This window comes from Mandrillus leucophaeus, unplaced genomic scaffold, assembly GCF_000951045.1.
Source record: "Mandrillus leucophaeus isolate KB7577 unplaced genomic scaffold, Mleu.le_1.0 Scaffold58, whole genome shotgun sequence".
Lineage (NCBI taxonomy): Eukaryota > Metazoa > Chordata > Mammalia > Primates > Cercopithecidae > Mandrillus > Mandrillus leucophaeus.
In genome coordinates, this window is record NW_012106252.1 from 2,979,702 (window position 1) to 3,000,640 (window position 20,939).

Genomic DNA, 20,939 nt, shown 5'->3' on the forward strand with positions numbered 1-20,939 from the left:
TCCTGCCTCAGCCTCCCAAGTAGCTGGGACTACAGGCGCCCGCCACCATGCCCAGCTAATTTTTGTATTTTTAGTAGAGACAGGGTTTCACCTTATTGCCCAGGCTTGTCTTGAAATCCTGACCTCGTGATCCGCCCACCTGGGCCTCCCGAAGTGCTGGGATTACAGGCATGAGCCACCGCGTCCGGCCTAGTTCATCAGATTTCTTATAGGGCATAAGTCACTCAGATCCCCGCACAGGCTTTCTGTCAACTTACTGAGAGGGAAACTGAGGCAAAGAAGAGTGAAGTGACTTGGGTGAGCAGCAGAGTCGGGGGCTGTGGTCTTTCTGATGTGCAGCCTCCATGAGACCAGATCCAGAATAATCCACGCCCCACCGCACTAGCACACAGCTGCTTCCCATTCCCCAGGCGTGGGAAACAGCCGGGCTGGTTGGAGGCCTGCCAGGGTGGGAGGTCTGGTCACCAGGTGCCCCAGGACAGGGAGGAGGGGGCAAAGCAGGGGGTCTGGCGTTCAGATTCCCATACAGGTTTCACCGTTTATCATTTGTGTGACCTTGACAAGTGCCTTCTCCTCCCTCCATGCAGTTTTCCCGTTTGAAAACGGGTATGATGTTGTTAAAACTTCCCTAGAGAGTTACGTTAAATGAGGTAGTGGATGTAGACCTCTTTGTAAAGTGTAAAGTGATGGAGAGGGTAACAGGAGACACTCTCCCATAGCAATAGCTGGAATAATCGCCTCTGCTGTGGGGACCTCAGTGGCGAGTTTAGGGGTCATCTTTCCCCGTGAGCCGAGGAATTACTCCTCTGTGACACACGGGGACAGAAGGCATTTGCTTTGGTTGCAAAGTGAGGGGACTGGCATTGCTGAGCCTGTGTGCTCCCACGTCACGTGGTCCCTGGCAGGTCCCCACTTCACCCCTGTCTGACCAAAGTTCCTCCCAGGAAGGGAGGCTTTAGGCCCCAAACTTAGCAGGTCCAGACCAGCTCCTGATTGGCTGACCTAGCCCAGTGCCTGGCACATCATAGGTCAAAACATGCTCGTGGAATAAATGCTCATGAATGGTGAATGCGGGGTCTTTCCACACCCTTGACTCATAAGTTTAAAATCTACCCAAAAACCCCCGCGTTGCAGAGACATGCCCAGGCAGACAGGCCCCTCTGTGGGAAGAGCTGTTTGTCATGGTTAAAGGTAAGGGCCCCCTTTCAGACACTGTCCTGGAAAAGTCCCAGACAGTCAACAGATGACCTGGCCTTTTAATGTCCACCCCATCCCTGCCAAGCACAGGGTCCTGGGCTCTGACGCAAGCACCTCTGCAAATAGATGTCGTTTCCATGGGAACTGAAACCCCAGTTTGTTTTTCCCTCCAAGGCACTCTGTAATTTCCAGCACAGTCTGTGCAACGTCAGCCTGGTAACCTCGTGCTGAGCTGTTCTCTGGGTCTGCGTCCAGCACAGGGCGCTGAGCTGACCTAGAGAGGTCATGGCAAGGCTGTGCTCCCAGAGGGCCTCCAGAGGCCGTGGGCCCCAGCCCCTGCCTGCCCCCTACAGAGGGGTGCCCGGTAGATAGGTGGAGTCAGAGGCGAGTCCTTGAACCTCCCTAGGGGAGGTCTGGGGGGTAGGGAGGCGTGGAAGGATGGGGCTCATTTCCAGTAAGAAGTGGGAGGGAAGGAAAAGGTCTCGGTCTGGAAGCCTGGGCCCCAGGGAGGGCGGGCGTTGGGTAACAGATGATTTCTGGCTGCTAGGGGAGGGTGTGCTCTCAGCAGTTGGATCATTAGCCTCTATTGTCTGAGCCTCCGTGAGGAAACAGCCGTGGAAGCAAAAGCAGAGCCAGAAGGACTTGGGGAGATGGAAGTGGAAAGAGGGGGAGGAGACTAGCAGACGAGGCAATGATGAACTTTAAGGACAGGATGCCAAGAGGATGGAGGAGGGGCTGCCCGTGCCAGAAGAGTGCTGCCCCCTGTCCCCAGCGCCATTCAAGCTTAGGGCCTCGGGAGGCAGGTCCTTCCCTGCTCCAGCCTTGAGATGACCAAGGCCCCAGCCAACACCTTGACAGCCACCTGTGAGAGACCCAGAGCCAAGGACCCAACAGAGGCCCAGGTTGCGGCTGTCATGCTCCAGCCTCCTTCCACCCGCCAGGGGGAATGGACAAAGTGTTCCTCCAACCCCTTGGGGTGGCCTAGGGGCCCTCAGGGACTCCAGAAGGGGAGTCTGAGGCCAGGGTGAGAACCAGGACGCCTTTGAATGAGCTCTTTGGCCCCTCTCTCTCTTTCTCACTGCCCTCAACAATAACACCTGCTCTCATGCTTCCAGGGCACCGTGGGCGAGGTGAGGACTCCAGTGTGAAAGTGCTACCGCCAAAGCCTGACTGTTGTTACTACTACCCATGGGGGGCCCCGCCCGCACCTCTCACCCTCCACCATGTCCGGAGCCACAGGGCAGAGTGACTGCCTCTCTTCAGCCATAGTCCCTGGGTTATTCAACAGCGTCTACCAGGACAGGCAACCAAGGCCCCAAAGAAAGGGAGAGTAATGCTGGGAGGGAAACAGGACATGGCAGGCAGCACCCTCTCCCCAGATTGGCAGGCATTGCCACTGCTTCCTGGGGGCCCCGTAGCCTGGTGGCCCCAGACCCCAGCGCTCGTACTCTAGCCCAGCCTCAGCAGCTCAGGCCACCTCCCCACTCCACCTTGCGGTTAACAACAGTCAAACCACTGACCTGATTTTCTGCAGGGAGGAAAAGATAATAGAGCACCTCGGCACATGCGCGCACGCGCACGCGCACACACAGAAACGCACACAGACACACACACACATGCACACACATACACACATGCACACACACATGCATTCACAGACTCATGCACTCACATGCATACACTTGCACACATGCACTCACACACACGCACGCAAGCACACACACCCGCTCAATGGAAACTTTCTCTGTCTCCTTGACAGGAACCCAGCCCTGCCCGGGAGCTTCCTCAGGTAGAAAGTTCAGTGTTTATCTGCGGTTGATCAGAGGCCTGAGTTCCCAGAGCCTCCCTGGGTGAGCACCGCTGGTTTGACCTGCCTCCCCTGCCCAGGGACAGTGCCTCTGGAAGGTCTAGGTCTCTGTGGGGCGTCTGCTTTCCCCCTGAACTCTTGGCATTGTGCTGGGCACCGAGAAAGGGATTGATAAGACCCTTGACCCTTAAAAGAGCCAGAAAGATCTGGGATGGGAATAATTCCCGAATAAACCAGTGCTTCCTCTCCCTAAACTTTCTCCTAACTCAGGGTCCCCTGAGCGTCAGAAACATCTCAGGGCCATGTTCTGCCACATACAAGTGATGAGGTGTCCTCAAAGTAAGTTCTCAATGGTTGGCAACTGTTCTTATTTTTCATCACCATCAAAGGGCAGCCACCTTCCTCCGCCAGTGGGGCAACTGAGTGGAGGAGCTCCGCGCCCCAGCCACCCCCTCAACTTGCGGTCTTGGAGATGCACAAAGTGTCAGAGCCGGAAGGGACACCGAGGTCACAGCCAGGAAAGTGTTTTGCTGAGCCTGTCACTAAGGCAGGCATCCACACTCACTGCTCAGAGTGTGACCTGAACCCGCAGCCTCAGCACCACCCAGGAGCTTGTGAAAAACCAGAGCTTCAGGCCCCAGACCCCAGGAATCTGAACCTGCATCTTAACAATGCCCTCAGCTGATTTTTAGCCCAATAAGTTTGAGACTCCCTACTCCCCCACGCTGGGTTCAGCCCGGGCCTAGGCCTCCTAAGAGCTACATTACGCCCAAAGAGCTGGTCTGCTGTGCCCACGAGAGGCTGCGGCCAACCCGCCACGGCCACCACTGCCTTGTTCCTCCAGCCACGTGTCAGATGAGGTTAATGTGGTGCTAAGTTTAGGTTCTAGCTGCCCACGTTGAAGAAGAGCAGGGGGCAACAGCTTTGCTCCTCTGTGCACAGAGGACCTCCATGCCCTACTCTGCCCCAGATGCCACCTCTCCTCCACCTTCCAGACCTTGCCTTTCTCGAAGCAAGGGGCGGTGGTAGGCAGCGGGCCACATGCTTGGTCTCGTCTTATCTGACCTAAGCTTATAAGGCCAACTGGCTCACTCGTGCTCTCGGAGCTGATGGTGGTCACCAAGGTGACCCTGTACTCCAGTTCGGCCTGCCTCCTGTACCGTGGCTTGTGTCCTCTGGGTGGGATTCCCAGCCACAGACTAAAGCCAGAACGTGGGCCTCGGCATTCTGCAGCAGTCAGCTCTCCAGCCGAGCTTCAGGCACTTCAGAGAGGAGAGTTGTGCTGCTAGAAAGGCCACGTGTAGAACCTGACCGCCATTAACAGCTCTCAACACCCCTAGGGTGTGAATATCATTGATTCCTTTATTGCTGTTAACATTTTAGTGTGAATTAGCTGCTGACTGTCAATTGGCTGGCAGAGAGTGGCTGGGACATCCATACTGTTAAGTTTTGATAGGAGATACTGGTCCTCCAGAGGGGAAAAGCCCAGTCCAGCTATTTCCACCCCCTCCCATGCTGCTGTACCTAGCCACACTTGCTTGTCTCAGCCTCACTTGGGCCCTAAGGCAAGGGGTGCCAGAGCAGATTCTCCCCAGAGATGGTGAGTGCTGCAATCGCTCCCATCTGTATGCTAGGGTTCTGCACCTGGGGCTCAGATCCCTAAATTCCTTTTAACAATAGTAGTGCCTCAGATAAATCTCATCGTCTATTGGGTACTGCCAGCTGCAAAGCTTGGAGATCGCCTATTTCCTGTTGTTCTCCAGTCTTCTGGCCTGTGATTCTGAGGGGTTCTATGAGGAAGGAGGCCACCCCTATCTACCTGCAGCTCTCTCAACTCAGATCTCTGCCCTCAAGGCAGATATTCCCCAGATGGAAGGAAGGAGGGAGGGAGTGAGGGAGGGAGGGAGGGAGGAAGGAAGGAAGGAGGGAGGGAGGGAGGGAGGGAGGGAGGGAAGGAAGGAAGGAAGGAGGGAAGGAAGAAAACTAATATTTGAGGGCTTCCAAAATGTGTTGGTCACTATGCTAACTCTAACCATTAGCTCATCCAGTTCTCACAACACCATGAGTTGGTGCTATTATTCCCATTTTACAGTCAAGGAAACTGAGGCTGGAAGAGGTTAATAACGTGCACAAGGTTACCCAGTTAATAAGTGGCAGAGCCAGGATTAGAACCAAGATCTGTCTGATTCTCCCACTACCTTCCAGGTCTAGAGAAGTGACACTCTGAGTCATGTGCTCTCATTCCAAGGCTGGCCGAAGGAAGTGGGCAGCTCAGACACGTCCCTCCCAGTGGACTTTGGGGGGAAAAACTGGCAAAATGAGCTCTATCCTGTAGACTCTTCCTCTCTCTCTCCTCATAGGGAAGATTAACCAAAGGAAAGGGAGATGGCAAGCCAGCCTGTGTTGCACCGGCTGGTGACCTGGATTCCTGCCCCTCTTCTGGACCGAGTGGCTGTGCCAGTGTGGGCATGGGGCCCAAGGCCGCCAGGCTCCCAGGCATTCACATTCCACTCCCAGAAGCCCACAGCCTCTGGTGCTGCAGAGCTCCTGCCAGCCTGATCGGAACAGCTTATGACATGACAGTGACCAGAATGACACAGACCTCAGTCCCACAACCGTCCCTCCAGGTGAGCAGGAGGGCAGGTGACGAAGCCAGCTAGACCTGAGAAGGGGGTAATCCTTCCAACCACCACTGACCTTCTTCCCCCAAACATTTCAGGCACAAGACGAAAAGGGACAGGCAGCCACTGCCCCCCTCCAGGCTAAACCATCAGTGGCACCGATTCACTGATCCTCTCCCCTGCCCCCACCCACTCCAAGTGAAAAACTATTTGTTAAACACAACTGTAAATAAGCCAGGGCAGCTATTCCACTTGCCATGAGCAGTGGGTGCTGCTATTCCACGCCACACTGAGGAAACCAAGGCCCAGAGAGGTTTACCAATGTGCCCAGGACCCACAGTCAGAAGCTGAGAGGCAAGCCCAGGCTTCTGGCTCTCCCTCCACTCTGGCCTGATACTTCCTCCAGGACCATGGCCCTTTAAAGGTGAACCTGACTTGATTTTTTTTTGTTTTTTGAGATGGAGTTTCATTCTTATTGCCCAGGCTAGACTGCAGTGGTGCAATCTCGGCTCACTGCCACCTCCGCCTCCCGATTCTTCTGCCTCAGTCTCCCAAGTAGCTGGAATTACAGGCATGTGCCACCATGCCTAGCTAATTTTTTGTATTTAGTAGAGACAGGGTTTTATGATGTTGGTCAGGCTGGTCTCGAACTCTTGACCTCAGGTGATCCGCCTGCCTGAGCCTCCAAAGGTGCTGGGATTACAGGCATAGCCCCCACACCCGGCTTCCTTCTACCACCTTTGCATGGGCTCTCCCTTCTCCCTGAAATAACTTCCCAGCCATCTTCACCTGTCAGAATCTTATGCCTTCTTCATGAACCATCACAAAATGTCACTTCCTCCCAGTAATTTTTTTTTTTTTTTTTGAGATGAAGTGTCACTCTTGTCGCCCAGGCTGGAGTGCAGTGACACAGTCTCAGCTCACAGCAACCTCCACGGCTTACTGCAACCTCTGCCTCCCGTTCAAGCAATTCTCCTGCCTCAGCTTCCTGAGTAGCTGGGATTACAGGTGCCTACCACCATGCCCGGCTAATTTTTGTACTTTTAGTAGAAATGGGGTTTCACCATGTTAGCCAGGCTGGTCTCGAACTCCTGGCCTTAGGTGATCCACCCACCTCAGCCTCCCAAAATGCCGGGATTACAGGTGTGAGCCACCAGTCCCGGCCCCCAGTAATATTTTAACATGAATCCTCCTTTCTTTGGTTCCCCATAGGTCTGTGCCTCTTTGGTGGTACTTCCCAGGGTTTATAGTTCTCTGAGTAATATCTCATTCCCCTAGTCTATGGTAAGCTCCTGAGTGTAGAAGCCATCTTGTCTCCTGGTGCCCGTCACAGTGCGGGATACACAGTAGGAGCCCAGCAGGGCTGGGAGGGAATCACCTTGCCAGAGCATCTCTCTGGAGGTGGGTCTTGCACTCAGAGGGCTGAGACAGTTCAAAAGAGCCTCTGGCTTCCTGAGTGCAGAGTGTTCTTGAGCAAGCCTCTGCCCCTCTCTGAGGCTGATTGGAGATGCCAGCTCTGTCACTGGGAATCATGAGAAATCTGGGAACAGCAAGCAGAGCCAAGGAATGTCCCACCCACGGCATCTGGAGCCACTTCCTTCCTGGAAGGAGAACAAAGCAGAAAGAGGAGATCAAGCCTCTCCCTGTGGAGGGTGATGGAGCGATGGGGCCCAAGCGGGTGGACCTCCAGGAAGGAGACTGCCAGGTGACAACTGGGGCCCCAGAGGAGCTGCAGAGCCTCAGGGAGAAGGATGAGCATGGGGTCAAGCAAGCCCCCTTTCCTCCTGAACATTCCAGCCGCTCCTCTGTGAACCCCAAACTTTCCTCCCCTACCCGCTTTCTCTTTCTCCCTCCTCACATCCTCCTCCCCACCTGGCACTCCTATCCCATGACCACCCACTGCCCTGGACTACGCTGCAGAGAGACCACGCGTGACTCCGCGTCTCCACACCCTTATCTTGATGTTCCAGGCCTTCCGGGTGGGCTGCCAGCACACCTCTCCACCCCTTCCCGCTTTGGACTCTCCCCTGGCCTGGATTTTCCTGCCTCTTGACCGTTCATGTGACTCCCTCAGCTCCCAGTGACCTTCACTCCCTGCTCTCTCCATCCCACCCTATGAACTCCTGCCTCTCTCCAAGCCCCCTGCACGCTGTCTTCCCTGGGCAGCACTGCTAGATCCCCAATCAGCTCAGGCCCCCATCGCCCGACTTTTTAGACTCCTACTATGCTTTCACCCCCCCCCCATCCGGTGCTTATCACTCTGTCTTGGATGGAAATAGCAACAACAATCATGGGAATAGACATCTCTGTCACCAAAGACTCCTGCTTCCCCTTGCCTAGCGCGTGGGGTTGACACTGAAAAGTATATGGAGTTGACACTGAGATCTGACACTGCCCAGCCAGGGACTGTATTTCCCAGCCCCCGTGGCATTAACATGGGGCCATGTGACTAGTTCTCACCCGTGGAACGTGAGCTGAAGTGGCACTTCTGGGCCAAGGCAGTTAAGAAACTGATGTGCCTTCTCCACTCTCTCTTCCCCACCCCCTAGCTAGAGGCCGATGGCCAAAGTGATACTGGAAGATACCTGTTAAAGACGGCAGAGCTAATTAGCCAGGCATGGTGGCACACACCTGTAGTCCCAGCTACTTGGGAGGCTGAGGCAGGAGAACCACTTGAACCCAGGAAATGGAGGTTGCAGTGAGCCGAGATAGGACCACGGCACTCCAGCCTGGGAGACAGAGCAAGATTCCGTCTCAGAAAAAAAAAAATGGCAGAGCTGTCAGAAACCTGATCTCTGGATGAGCCTCACTGCTAACCTGGTATTTTCTTAGACCACTGGAGGGCAAGAAACAACCTTCCATTGTCTCTAAGCCATCATACATTCTTGGGTCTATTTGTTACACCAGTTAGCATATCCTGACCAATGCAGGTAGCTATCAATTCGTGGAGCACTTACTGTATACCAGGAATTACATGAAGTGTTTTTACATTCATTGTCTCAGTTAATCCTCACAGTACCTCCATGAGGGAGCGATTTTAAAGTGCCTGTTTTATAGATGAGGAAACTGAGTCTTAGAAAGGTTAAGTAACTTGGCCAAAGTGGCCCAAGTAATAAATTGCATTCTAAACTGGAACCAGAGTGCCTCACCACCTACAGTGAGCTTAGTACATGTCTGCTCTCCTCCCCAGACCATTGTCACTGAGAAGATCAGAGTGGAAGAAAGATCACACCTTGCCCTCCTGCAGAGACAAGAGTCTGACCCACACTAGATTTTTTTTTTTTTTTTCCGAGACAAAATCTCATACTGTCACCCAGGCTGGAGTGCAGTGTCACGATCTCGACTCACTGCAACCTCAGCCTCCTGGATTCAAGCGATTCTCCTGCCTCAGCTTCCCAAGTAGCTGGGATTACAGGCCCCCACCACTACGCTGGCTAAGTTTTTCGTTTTTTTAGTAGAGATGGGGTTTCACCATGTTGACCAGGCTGGTCTTGAACTCCTGACCTGAAGTGATCCGCTCGCCTCACCCTCCCAAAGTACTGGGATTACAGGTGTGAGCCACCGCACTAGATATTTTGTAATATCATTACTTTTCAGCTCCCATTTTCCGAGAGCCTTCTAGGTCCTACACAGAGTCGGCGGGCGGGTGGGGGGAGGCATTTCACATATAGCAGTTTAATAATCACGGAAGCCCTGCCAGGTGGGTATGTACTTTGCTAAGCTGGAAGCAGGCTCTGGGAAAAGCTCAGTAACCTCCCCAAGGTGACCTGCCTGAGTGGCCAAGCATAAAAGAAACTGGGTCTGCTGAGCTCTCACCTCCACTCTGCCTCCGCACTCTACCCCTCCCTTGTCAGACCCCTCTGACCTGGGAGGCAGCTGGAAGTTTCCAGCAGAGCGGGGGAAAGGGGAATGGAGTACTGCACGTGTGGGAGTGTGTGTGGAGTGTGTGTGTGTGTGTCCTATACGTGTATACCAACGTCTCACTGCTTTCTATCGCTCAGTCTGGTTTTCATCTCTTTAGGGAAGAGGATGGGGCATGAAAGACGAGTGGAAGAAAAGAGAATTCCTCAGGCTGAAGGAATAAAAGGTCAGAAAACATCAAAGTTGATGGAAACTGTGGGTTTCATGGCCAAATCCCCTGGCTTAGTCCAGGAGGAAACTCCAGTCCCCAAAAAAAGGGTCTTGCTCAGGAAATTGGGATTACAGCCTGCACTTCTAAAACCCTACAAATGCTTTTTGTGCCAAGCCCTCTGCCCCAAAGCCAGGGAGAGGATAGATCACTCACAGTTCATAGCTCCGCTCAGATGTCACCTCCTCCAGGCAGCCTTCCTTCCTCCTCCACAGCAACTCTGCCACTCCTCTGGGAATATGGTAATAACACTCACTCTTCATATTTACTGAATATTTGCCAAGTGCTAGTCCTTGAGGACTAGCACTCCACAGGTTTACTCACCTGTCTGTCTCACCCACTGGATTGTGCAAGGATGGAAACAGATTCTGTCTTGGTCACTGTAGCCTCCCCAGACCTCAGGAGACCCGGTACATAGTAAGTACTCAATAAACAACTGTGGGACTGAATGTCCAAATCAGTGAAAGGATCAACCAAATGGTTATACACACTCTTCTACATAACAATGGCCTCGTGTGCGCACAGGGCTTTCATTTTTCAAATCACATTAATCACATTGTCTCAGTAGAACCCAGTGAGAGGCCCCAGTAACAAGGAGAGTGGTATGAAGTGTATGCCCACATACACACATGCACACCAGCACATGCAGCCCCCCTCCATGTTTATGTAAGTATACAGAGGCCCATACACCCATGCCTTCCTAGCCGGCAAGAAAGATGCCATGACGTGCTATTTCCTGTTTTGTCTGCAAACACGGAGGCGTCCTCCACTTTCTTCCCCACCCCAAGACACACGCGCACACACACACACACACACACACGCACGCGCACACACACACGCGCATACACACACGGTCGGTTTTCCTCTTTAGCTGAGCATGAAAGAGAGCCAGCCGTCCACAAGGGGGCATTCAAGGACCATCAAACTCAGTATCTCAAAGCCAAGACTGCTACTTAAACTTGGTCTCAGAGAGAGGAGAAGATCCCAGGAAAAACTGAAGAACCAGGGTGGGGTCTCGCGTGGAAACCCAGAAGAGGAGGTGGTCAGCCACTGGAGAAGCAGGGCTGATGGAGATGGAGTCTCCGTCTAAATAACAGAAATGGTAATAACACTCACTCTTCATATTTACCAAGTGCTAGTCCCTGGTCTAAGCACTTCACATGTCATGACTTGTTTAATCTTCTTCTCACCTCTGCAAGTCTCAGTGTTGCTGTAATTCCTGCTTTATAGATGAAAAAACTAATGACTCAGAAAAATTAAGTAACTTGCCCAGGGTCACTCAGTGGTGAAGGCAGAATTCGAACTCAGGACCTGTTGTCCATAGGTCCTACTGTTAACTGCTCACTCTGCTGCCTCGAGGCTGGACTTTCAGACATCCTACTTCTCAGCCCAGGATTCTCTGTGCTGGACTCCACTTCTCACATCTCCAGGCCCTTTTGGGTGGTTGATGAAGGACCTGGAAGCCGATTTCCTAAGAGTGAATAACTTGGTGCCCTGAAACTGACCCCTCATCCGCTATAAACTGTCGATGCTGGTTTGGTTTAGTGCCTTTGGAAAGCAGTAAAGCAATTACTAGCAAAAGGCACGAAGCTCTTCCTCCCCCTTTGACCCATTAATCTCTTTTCCTGAGAAATTATTCCAAGGAAATTATCCAAACTAAGCCAAGTGTTATCTGAATACATGCGTGCACTGAAATCTTTCTTTAAAGGTCAAAAACTGGGAACCACAATAAGGAAGTGGTTTAATAAACTGAGACATCAACACAATGGACAATCAGGCCTGGAAATCCACAGCTGTGTGACTGTGACAGGGAATGGGAACATGGAGGATGCTTCCACTACACAGTGTATCACCACTACACTCCCACCTAACTAGCTAGTTCAACAAATCACGCTTGTCAAGGAGAGAGGTCTCCCTGTTCGTATTCAAAATAAACTCAGCCTCTGACACCCCAAAGGAACAGAAGAGAAGCTTCAATGCAACAAAAACAATAAGCTCAGTAATTCTTGGCTTTTGAGTTTCCAAGGCCCCAGGTCCTGATGATGTATGACATTTTCTGAGAGTGATTTTGATGATTGGCTATCGATGATTTTCACCTTTCACACCATACTCGTTATTAAGCCATCTAATTCATCATATTCAATTTCGTTAAGATACCTGGTGTGGTTTCTGTTTTCTGACCAGACCCTGATACATGCATAGACCATGGACCCTGATGAATGCTATCTCCCCCATAATGATAAAGTGATTTTTAAAAAAGATTTCAAAATCAGTGCACCCACCATGGTTTCAACTCATACAAATGTATGCTTAAGGAGGGTACAGGTATGGCTGGTCTTCTCCAAATGATACTTTGTACTAGTTGCCTCTTGACGCATCCTAAAGTACCCCAAAGCTCAGTGTCTTCAAACAACAACCTTTATCATCTCAGTCTCTGTGGGTCACAGATCCAGGTGCAGCTTAGCTGAGCCCTCCGCTTCAGCACCTCTGCAGGCTGCAGTCAAACTGTCAGCTGAGCTGGAGTCGTCAGCTGGGGACCCGATACCGAGCTCACTCTAGTGGTTGCTGGCAGGATTCAGTTCCTCGTGGACTGTTGGATCCAAGGCCCCGATGCCCTTCACTGCCTGTGCCCTCTCTTCCTCAGCACGTTGGCCACTCCATGGGGCAGCCCCCAACGTGGCAGCTGCTTCATCAGAACACATAAGAAAGAAGTCTTGAAGAGTGTGAGCAGGAGGGGAGTCCCAGTTTTGTATCGTCTAATCTCAAAAGTGACATTCCGCCACTTCTACCATATTTTACTCATTAGGAGCAAGTCGCCAGGTCCAGCCTACACTCAGGGGAGGGGATTACACAAGGACGCGTGGTATGCCTACCACATACTTGAACATTTATAGCATCTTCTCAATAACAAAAACAGTATTTTCTCAAGTTACTTGTCTAATATGGAAACTTTCTAAATCCATTGGTGAATGCCCACACCCATTTCTCGCAAGCAACAGCCCCCGGTCCCCCTGGTCCCCTGCCCCCACCAGACTTACTGGAAAGTCCCTGCCGGGTGAGTGAGCGGCTATTTGCCAGATTGGGGGTGGGGTGGGGGTGGGATGGGAGCAACATGGGCACCTTCAGAAGTCAAACGTCAGAGGAGGGAGGCAACTCAGGACTCGCCTTTGAAAAAGGTTCAGTTGGTGCCTGCCCCAGGCCATTACCATTGCTTTAGGCTGAATTCTTAACCAGCCCAACAAGGTGTGTCCGGATGTGGCTTCGCCGGCTTTCTCCAAGCTCAGCCCGCCTTTCTGTTCACTCTCTCCACACGCTAACCACAATGGCCTCTTCTCTGGCCTCAGAGAGGCCAGGCTCTTCTTCTCCAATGAGGCATTTGCTATGCTCTTTCCTCTCCTGGATCCCCGCCCTGCCCCCTAAAGCCTCACCTGCCTGACTCCTACTGAGCCTTCAGACCTCCGCTTGGACAGCACTTCCTTGCAGGGGCCACCTCCAAGCCTCCAGTCTCAGCCAGCTCCCTGAGCTACCAGTGATTTCCCCCCCCCCCCAGGAGATCTCTGATTCCAACCAGAAATAGCATTTCCAACCAGCCCTTAGGCAATTTTTAAAATAGGGCAAGTTTGGGAGGCACTACCCACTGTCTTCACAAGTTCACCTGGCACCCTTCCCTCTCCGGTCCCACTCAGCACACCTAGAGCTGATGAGTTGGTTCTGCCCTGTGGACCCCTGCGGGCCAGGCCCACATCTGTCTCGCCTAAGCCCAGTAGGGGTAAGTAGGCAGGGGGAGAGCAGGCTGGAGGGAGATGGACAGGCACTGCCAAAACAAAGGTGGGGTGGAGCAAATGAGCACATTGCTGCTGAGATGGGCTGAAGAGAGGCTTGGCTGGGCACTGTTGGGGGAGGCAGGTGCCGCAGGACATCCAGGTCCCACTGAGAACACTCAGGATGCTAAGAGACAGAGATCCAGGAAGAGGAGAGATCCTCCAGTGCTCCAGCAGTCACCAGGCAGAAAACCACGAACCTCAGGCTTTCTCTGGGATAGTGTCGTCTACTCACAGCCCAGCTGCTCAGGATTACAATGGCGGAGACTGAGGTTTAGGGTTGTCAGGTTTACCAAAGAAAAATGCAGAAGCCCTGTTACACTGGAATTTCAAATAAACAACAAATAATTTTGTAACATAGGTATGTCCCAAATATGACTCAAGTGTCACATATTTTAACTGGCAATGCTGCCAAGGTTATGAGCTGATGCTAAGGCCCCAAGGCTAGAGTCCATGATTACTCCACGGGTTTCCTGGAGACAAGAATAAACTCAGGGCCAGGCACAGTGGCTCACACCTATAATCCCAGCACTCTGGGAGGCCAAGGTGGGAGGATGACTTGAGGCTAGGAGTTCGAAACCAGCAACATGGCAAAACCCTGTCTTTAAATTTATATATATATAAAATTAGCCAGCCATGGTGGTACGCACCTGTAGTCCCAGTTACTCAGGAGGCTGAGTGTAGGAGGAACCCTTGAGCGTGGGAGGCTGAGGGTGCAGTGAATCATGATCACACCACTGCACCCCAGCCTGGGCAACAGAGTGAGACCCAGTCTCAAAAAAAATTGGGGGGCTGGATACAGTGGCTCATGCCTGTAATCCCAGCACTTTGGGAGGCCGAGGCAGGCAGATCACTTTAGGTCAGGGGTTCAAGACCAGCTTGGCCAACATGGCAAAACCCTGTCTCTACTAAACATACAAAAATTAGCCGAGCATGGTGGCACACACCTGTTAGTCCCAGCTACTTAGGTGGCTAAGGCACAAGAATTGCTTGAACCCAGGAGGCAGAGGTTGCAGTGAGCCAAGATTACGCCACTGCATTCCAGCCTGGGCAACAGAGTGAGATCCTTTCTCAAAAGAGAAAAAAAAAAAAACACTCCTAGGGCTCCCCTCTCCAAACAGTCCACGGAAGCGGTTTTCATTGTTGTGATAGTTCAACACTGGAAGCAACCTGAATACATCTGAGGAGGCAGGGATTCCTTTCTAGTGGCTTAAAACAACAGAAATGGATTGTCTTGCAACCTGGAGACCAGAAGTCCCAAATCAAGGTGTCAGCAGGGTTCTGTTCCCTCCGAGGCTCTGGGAAAACTCCTTCCTTGCCTCTTCTAGATTCTGACAGGCAGCTATCCGCCCTCAGCACTTCTTGGCTTGCAGCTGCATCACACCAATCTTTCCTCTGTCATTGTGTGACATCCTCCCTGTGTCTCTGTTTCTCTCTCTCCCTCTCTTTTTAAATTTTAAGTTCCGGGATACATGTGCAGAACGTGCAAGTTTGTTACATAGGTATATATGTGCCACGGTGGTTTGCTGCACCTATCAACCTGTCACATAGGTTTTAAGCCCCACATGCATTAGGTATTTGCCCTAATGCTGTCACTCCCCTTGCCCTTCAGCCCTCATCAGGCCCCGGTGTGTGATGTTCCCCTCCCTGTGTCCATGTGTTCTTGTTGTTCAACTCCCACTTACAAGCGAGAACATGCAGTGTTTGGTTTTCTGTTCCTGTGTTAGTTTGCTGAGAATGATGGCTTCCAGCTTCATCCATGTCCCTGCAAAAGACATAAACTCATTCTTTTTTATGGCTGCATTCTCTGTCTCTTTTTATAAGGGCACCAGCTATATTGGATTAGGACCCACCCTAATCGAGCATGGCCTCATCTTAATTTGATCACATCTGCAAATACCCTATTTCCAAATAAGGTCACGTTCATAGGTACTAGGGATTAGGACTTCTTCCTCTTTTTTTTTTTTTTTTTTTTGAAACAGGATCTCACTCTGTCGCCCAGGCTAGAATGCAGAGGCATGATTTCGGCTGACTGGTTCGAGCGAGTCTCCTGCCTCAGCCTCCTGAGTAGATGGTATTATAGGCGCACCATGCCCAGCTAATTTTTGTCTGTTTAGTAGAGATGGGATTTCACCATGTCATCCAGGCTGGTCTCGAACTCCTGACCTCAAATCATCCACCCACCTCAACTTCCCAGGGTGCTGGGGATGACAGGCGTGAGCCATGGTGCCTGACTCGGGATTAGGACTTCAATGTAGCTCTTGAGGATAATACAATTCAGCCCATCACAAGGGGAATGGATAAATTGGGAACCAATACATGGAAGGATTCCATGACAGATTTTTGAGTGAAAAAAAAAAAAAGTCAAAACAAGGAAGGTGGAAGAAAAAAACATATGTAGCATGATTCCCTTTTTAATCTTTAAAAAAACAACTATCTATGAGCCTCTATGTGTGATTACTACTTATGCATTAGTTCAATCAGCAAGTATTTCCTGGGGACCCACCAGGGACACAGCCGTGGGTAAGGCAGGTGCCATCCCTGCCCTCCTGGAGCCTGCAGTTAAGTATGCAGCTCGATGGAAGGACACACATCTACCCATTATTTCTTTTTCCAAGTGGGCTTGGAGGGGACAAAGGAAAGATTTTTTCCTTTCTTTTTTTTTCTTTATTGCTTAAATTTTTATAACAAGCATGTTACTCATTTGTGACTTTTTAAAAAATGCTTAACTTTTTTTTTTTAATCCGAAAGGCCAGCCCTTTGGAAGCCTCTTCGTTGTCTTCCTGAGTGCAATGGCTGGGACACGTCTGGGACACGGCTGCAGTAGTGGCACGCTGTGTGTGACTGCTGGACCCTGCAAGGTTTGCCCTGAGTGTGCATAACTGAGAAGAAGTAGGAATCTTAGCAATCCAAACGACACTTAGGAACGTTTAATGGCTAAACAAGTGAAATACTTGTAATTGTCCTCTTATTTGTGGTGTGTTTGATGTCTGTCTCTTCTATGAGACAAGACGGCAGGGGCCAGGTTTGTTTTGTACATCACAGAGTCAGCCGCCAGCACGCACTCAACACATACTCAATAAAAATGGGGTCGAATGAATGAAAGAACACCGAAGCTTGGGATGGCCCTGATGGATCATCTAGTCTAACCTTGTCATTTTATATAATTGGTAAAATTGAAGCCCAGGGAAGTCAAGGAACAGAGAAACGGAGAGGTAGCCAAGACTCAGAAGAGACTTACCGCTCTCAATCCAGGCTCTTACCTTCAAAAGAAGATGTAAAAATTTAAAAACCCACGTGACACACATTTTATAGTAAGATCAAAAGACATACGAACAAGGATAGAGAAATATTGTCTAATAATTACCAGAATGTTAAACCAGTGTTTTCATCTAACTTTGGCTTTTCCCACTGGGGCTAGATATTCAACAGATGTTGGGGGTTTGCGGGTGCTAGTTAATCACACCCCTCACTTCTCCGAGGTCTGATCCAATTGAGAAATAGTCACAGGAGACAAGTAGGGATTAAAATGTCAGCTTTATTGCTAGTCCAGATGGACTGGAGGATGTGGCTAAGACCCAGGGCCCAAATGAGCTTTCTGTGTCTTCTCCCCTGACTTGAACTCACTCACCCACTCGCGGCAGAGCAGCTGGACTATTGAAGTCCTCCCAAGCAGGGGCTGGACCCGCCCTGGTGCTCGTTGCCTGGAGGAGGCAGGAGCAGAGAGAGAACATGCTGCTTGCAGTCAGGTCAGTCCCAGAGAGAGAGCCAGGAACAGGCTGAGCCATGCACACTTCATACCCTTTTCCCAACTACACCAACCCAAGATTTCCCTCCTCCTCTCACAGAGAGGAACCAGTGAAGATTGTACCAAGAAAGTCGAAAAGTTTCTTCCCAGTTCTTCCAAGAGATTGTCAGTTCCTGTTTTACGGGCTGATAGGAGAATGGGGAGGGGAGATAGCTGCCCCCTTAACAGAGCCTTCAATTCACTCAATACCTTTTCCTAGAATCTGAAAACTTCTGTGTTACAGGAAGCAGATCTGAGGCAAAAGGCCGTATCAATTGGAAGTGAACTTGCTGCAAATAACACAAAATTGAGATCAGTAACTTAAACTAAAAAGAGACATTTTTTCTAATGCAACAGGAAATTCAGAGGGGGGCAGATCTGGGCTGGGTCATGCTCCATGATGGTGCCAGGGAGCAGGACTCCATCTGCCTTTCTGCTCCACCATCCTTAGAAAGTGGCTTTTGTCTTCACACTTTTAAGATTGCTCCTCCATGTCTAGGCATCCTGTCTACATTCCAGACAAGGCGGGGAGGACAAAGAGACAGCTAAATCTGTCCCTTCTTATCAGGAAACGGATAACTTTTCCAGAAACTCTATTCAGTAAATGTGTGTTTTCATCTCATGGGCCAAAACTGTGTCACTTGCCCCTCTCTCTGAAAGGGAGTCCATGAAATTTAACTTTGAACTTGACAAAACTGGATTCTTTTCAATAAAGGAAGAAGAATGAATATTGGATAGCAGAATGGCCTGCCACAAAGAGCACAAAATGATGAAAGAAAATAGAAAAAAATCTTGTCCAAAAAGTGGTTTTTTAAAAGGATGTGGACAATTGTTTTTGCAAACATTCAAGAAGGAGATTATTCCCTGTGCAAACACTTTCAGAGAATAAAAAAGGTAGAAAACTTAGTTCATCTTACAAAGCTAGCACAACCCTGATACCTAAACCTAATAACAGAAAACACACACTAAATTAACAAATTAATTAAAACTACATACCAAGCCAACTTATAAGCTGACAAAAATTCCATGTTTTTCTCATTCTTGGTTTCTCCTTTGTTTTACTGCTGCACATCCTCCATTGCTGTTTTTTTTCCGGCAGCATTAGCACAAGGAGTCTACAGGAAGTAAACTTCCTTAGTCCTCGTGTGTCTTAAAGTGTCTTTGATCTGCCCTCTTAGCCAGTGGACAGTTTAGCTGGGTATTGAATTCTAAATTGAAAATCACTCTCTCTCAGAACTTGGAAGAGATTGCGTCATTGTCTTTTGGCATCCAATGCTGCTAGTGAGAAGTCTGGTGCCTTTCTGATTTTCAGTCCTTTATAGGTGATTTTTTTCTCTCTGGAAACTTTTAGCACCTTCTCGTTTTCCTAAGTATTCTGAAATTTCTAAATCTTGTATGTTCTTCATGCTGGGGGCTTGATGAGTCCTGTTATTCTGAAGACTGGAGTGTTTTGTGTTTAAAAAATTCTGTTCAGTCATTTACTTGAAAATTCTCTCCCTTGATTTCTCTCTTCTCTCTGAAATCTTTATAAATCAAACATGGACCTCCTGTATTGATTTTTTATGTCTCATATATTCTCTAATAAAATTCTGTGTCTTTACCCTTTTGCTTTATTTTCTGAGAGATTACCTTGACCTTAACTTTCAACATTTCCAATGAATTTTAATTATATTTTTCTATGTCTGGGGCTTTTGTGTTCTCTAATTGTTTCTTTTTTCATATCACTACTCATGTTTTATAGATTCAGTGTCTTCTTGAATTCTTTTTTTAAGTTCTGTTCTACGTATGAATTGTCTTTGTTTCCTCAGAGGTCTTATTTTCACTTTGTTTATCTTAGTCTCTCTATTTCATATTTCAGGCTTCCTCAAATAGCTTCTGGCTTATGGTTGTCCATTCATATTTAAGAATGAAGCAGTAGAAAAGTTTCCTGGAAGCTCTGTGTACATGGATAAGAGGAGATGAATGGCAGGCTTTGTTTCCAAGTAAACTGATCTTTATGCCTTGAGATTTCTAAATGTCAGCCTGCAGTGTGCTTTGCTCTCAGATGCCACCTTAAAACCCAGCTATCCTAGTCTTCCTCAGGCAGTTTAATTTCTTTAAAGAAGAAATTAAGGGAAGGAGCAAAATGGGGGACAGAGCAAACATCTGCTGGCTGAACAGTTTGCATATAAGGGTCAGGGAAGTTAACTGTTCCATTTTTAGACTTCCAATTAAGTTCCCCCTTTTCAGCCACACATCCCTTTCCCACCCTCCATTGCACCTAGCACATCCAAGTCCTGAGCTTCTCCAGGCCTCTGCGGGCAGGTCAGCTCCCTCTTTGGCTGCAGACCCAGCCATATGCATTCCACACTGCAGCTTCCTCTGTCCTGCTTACTCGATCATCATTCCCCATCAAACCACTTCTCCAGAAATTTGTTGAGATTTCTCTTGTACACAAGTGCCCCCTCCCAGTTCAAATTTTCCTTTGGAAGCATTGATATATTTATTATTTATCATGAAGACATTTCTAGAAGAGTTTGTAAAGATAAGCCCATGTGCATTTAGTCAACCTTCTTGGATTGGAAGTCCCACTGACCTTGTAATGAAGGCTGGTGGGCATGGGTGTGTGCTTTTACATGGATAGACCTGAGTAGACTGTGCGGTCCTTCTAATCAATGACACATTTACAAGAAACTCAAAAATATGCACAGAGATGGAAGGAAAGTTTTTTTTGTTACATAACACATTTCAGTGTCTGTTGATTATAATATATTTTAAATATGAAACTAAAATTATACGTGTCCCTAAAGCACCTCCTCAGAACCCTAAAAATTTTGTAGAATATACTGGGAAAACCACTGGCATGATTAAAAAAAAAAAGAGCATGGAGTTTAGAGTCAAACAAACCTGATTCAAATCCTGGTTCAACCATCTGTTCTCTCCAAATGTTAGTTCCCTCATCAGTACCTACCTTCTCAGATTGCTGTGAGGATTAAGTGAGATCATATATACACAGAGCACCTAGCACAGAATCAGGGATTAGTAGGTGCTCAATAAATGCTCATTGCTGTTCCTCCTTCCCACTCCATACTGGACTACTCACCATGCCCCACCTCGTTCATGCTATTTCCACCTCCCCTCTTCTGTACCTCTTGGATTTATGCTTGTTCTTCAAGGTTCAGATTAAACATCCCCACATTCACAAAGTCTTTTCCAACCTTCCAGAAGATTAACTGCTGTTTCTTCTGGGTCCCCCTGACACCTGTTCACACCTCTGCTTTGTTCCAATCTCTCTGCAACCAAGAGAGCTTTGCACACACCTGTCCCTCTGGTACAGAGGGAGTCCTTAAAGAGAGTATCCTGATCTGATTCCTCATATTTCCCCTATACCCAGTCCTATAGCTAGCACATAGTGGGCAATCAATAAGTATTAGAGTCTAATTGAGTTGCAGCAAACTGAACCGGATTATGAAGAGCCCAAACCCACTGCCAGGCAGAGATATGAAAGCCAAGCTATTATGGCCGGGCATGGTGGCTCACATCTGTGATCCCAGCACTCTGGGAGGCCGAGGCAGGTGGGTCACTTGAGGTCAGGAGT

General features: G+C 49.4%; 1 long non-coding RNA gene across 1 annotated transcript; it reads right to left on the reverse strand.

The window, feature by feature from the left end:
- Positions 1 to 17,095: 17,095 nt before the first annotated feature.
- LOC105553034 lies at positions 17,096 to 20,589 on the reverse strand. Its single transcript, XR_001008095.1, has 2 exons — positions 20,445 to 20,589; positions 17,096 to 17,652 (listed from the first exon to the last, which is right to left on the reverse strand). It is a non-coding gene; the product is annotated as an uncharacterized LOC105553034 (long non-coding RNA).
- Between the last annotated feature and the right edge of the window lie 350 nt (positions 20,590 to 20,939).